This window comes from Physeter macrocephalus, chromosome 20, assembly GCF_002837175.3.
Source record: "Physeter macrocephalus isolate SW-GA chromosome 20, ASM283717v5, whole genome shotgun sequence".
NCBI classification, from domain to species: domain Eukaryota; kingdom Metazoa; phylum Chordata; class Mammalia; order Artiodactyla; family Physeteridae; genus Physeter; species Physeter macrocephalus.
The window spans coordinates 96679989-96682830 of record NC_041233.1 but is presented as its reverse complement, the minus strand read 5'-3'; positions in this window follow the sequence as shown (position 1 = coordinate 96682830).

Below are 2842 nucleotides of genomic sequence, written 5' to 3'. Positions count from 1 at the left end.
CTTCCCTGGTGGCGCAGTGGTAGAGAGTCCGCCTGCCGATGCAGGGGACACGGGTTCGTGCCCCGGTCCGGGAGGATCCCACATGCCGCGGAGTGGCTGGGCCCATGAGCCATGGCCGTTGAACCTGCGCGCGTCTGGAGCCTGTGCTCCGCAACGGGAGAGGCCGCAACAGTGAGAGGCCCGCGTACCGCAAAAAAAAAAAGAAAATACAAGATAAAAGATTTTTCTTTAATGGTATTTTTTGTAGGAGAAAATGTTGAACATGACTTATTTCATTTAAAAAATTGTAGCCTCTCTCCCTCTGCATTTTTAAAAAATATTTACATGATGCAAATGCCACATACTGTTCTAGATCCTTTAATATTTTATTCATTTATTTATTTAAAAATTTTTTGGCTGCATTGGGTCTTCGTTGCTGCACGCCGGCTTTTCTCTAGCTGTGGCGAGCGGGAGCTACTCTTCGTTGCGGTGCGTGGGCTTCTTATTGCAGTGGCTTCTCTTGTTGCAGAGCATAGGGTCTAGGCACGCGGGCTTTAGTAGTTGCGGCTCGCGGGCTCTAGAGCGCAGGCTCAGTAGTTGTGACGCACGGGCTTAGTTGCTCTACGGCATGTGGGATCTTCCCAGACCAGGGCTCGAACCCGTGTCCCCTGCATTGGCAGGCGGATTCTTAACCACTGAGCCACCAGGGAAGTCCCTCCCTCTGCATTTTTTCCTAAAGTATAATTTATAGGAAATGTATTCATGTCTCATAAGTAACTCATTGATATTACAACTCTGTGTTCTTTTAAGGTTATAGGTCAAGAGCTATTATGTTAGAAGGAAGGTGGAAATGGTACTTTTATAGAAGTACTTTTATAGATTGTTTATAGACAATCTGCGAAGTCTGTACAGGAAATAGTAGTATGTAAAGAGGCTTGCACATCTAGGTTGCTCAATGAAATGTATTTCTCATGACGCATATATGAAAATAATTTCAGTCATTTATAAGAATGATAAATATAATATGAGAAAAGGAATTAAAGATTACTAAATTGCACAATTTCATTGTTTAATATTGAGGCAACGAATAAACACTGAAAAGACAGACAACAATAATTATAACTGAATGTGAGATTAACAAAAAGCAAATTTTACAATAAGAGGAAGGAATCTTTCCAAGGGAAACAGCAAGTCTGCTTTGTTGGAAAATGGGCTACTACCTCGGAGACACGTCTAGAGAGAAATCACACATGCACTGATTAGCTCTTTCACCCTTTTGATATCTAAATTTTTACCAATGTATTTTCAAAGAATATGGGTGGGGGAGATCATAAAAAAAGCTTTAGAAATAACACTAATATACCTATTCTGGATCTAAATATGTATTATGATTTCTGTAATTACTTTTTTTTTTTACACTGTACATTTCATCCCCATGACTTATTTATTTTGTAACTGGAAGTTTACGCCTCTAAATCTCCCTCACCTATCTCGCTCATCTCCCCATCCCCTCCCACTCTGGCAGCCACCTGTTTCTTCTCCATGTATATAACTGTTTCTGTTTTGTTTATTCATTTGTTTTGTTTTTTAGATTCCACATAAAAGTGAAATATACAGTATTTGTCTTTCTCTGCCTGACTTATTTCACATAGCATAGTCCCCTCCAGGTCCATCCATGTTATTGCAAATGGCAAGATTTCATTCTTTTTTATGGCTGGGTAATATTCCATTATATCTCTCTCTCTTTTTTTTTTTTTTTTTGCGGTATGGGCCTCTCACTGCTGTGGCCTCTCCCATTGTGGAGCACAGGCTCTGGACGCGCAGGCCCAGCGGCCATGGCTCATGGGCCCAGCTGCCCCGTGGCACGCAGGATCCTCCCGGACGGGGGCACAAACCCACGTCCCCTGCATTGGCAGGCAGACTCCCAACCACTGCGCCACCAGGGAAGCCCATATATATCTTTTTTATCCATTCATCTGTCCATGGGCACTTAGGTTGCTTCCTTATCTTGGTTATTGTGACTAAGGCTGCAATTAACTTAGGGGTGCATATATCTTTTCAAATTAGTGTTTTTCTTTTCTTTGGAAAAATACCCAGAAGTGGAATTGCTAGATCATAGGGTTGTCCTATATTTAATTCTTTGAGACAACGCCACACTGTTTTCCATAATGGCTTCACCGCTTTACATTTCTGTCAACAGTGCACAATGGTTCCCTTTTCTCCACATCCTCGCCAACACTTGTTACTTGTTCTCTTTTTGATAATAGCCATTCTGACAGGTGTGAGGTGATATTTCATTGTGGTTTTGATTTACATCACCCTGATGATTAGTGATATTGAGCATCTTTTCATGTATCTGTTGGCCATCTGTATCTCTTTGGAGAATGTCTATTCAGATCCTCTGCCCATTTTCAAATCAGGTTGTTTGATTTTTTATGTTGAGTTGTTGGAGTTCTTTGTATATTTTGGATATTAACCCCTTATCAGATATATCTGGACAGATCATCCAGACAGAAAATCAACAGGGAAGCACTGGCTTAAGCAACAGATTAAACAAGTCTCAATAAATTTAAGAAGATTGAAATCATATCAGATATCTTCTCCTACCACAACACTATGAGACTAGAAATCAACTATAAGAAAAAAAAATGCAAAAAAGCACAAATACATGGACGATAAACAATATGCTACTAAACAACCAATGGGTCACTGAAAAAAATCAAAGAGGAAATTTAATTTTTTTTTTTTTTTTTTTTTTTTTTTGCGGTACGTGGGCCTCTCACTGTTGTGGCCTCTCCCTTTGCGGAGCACAGGCTCTGGACGCGCAGGCTCAGCGGCCATGGCTCACGGGCCCAGCCACTCC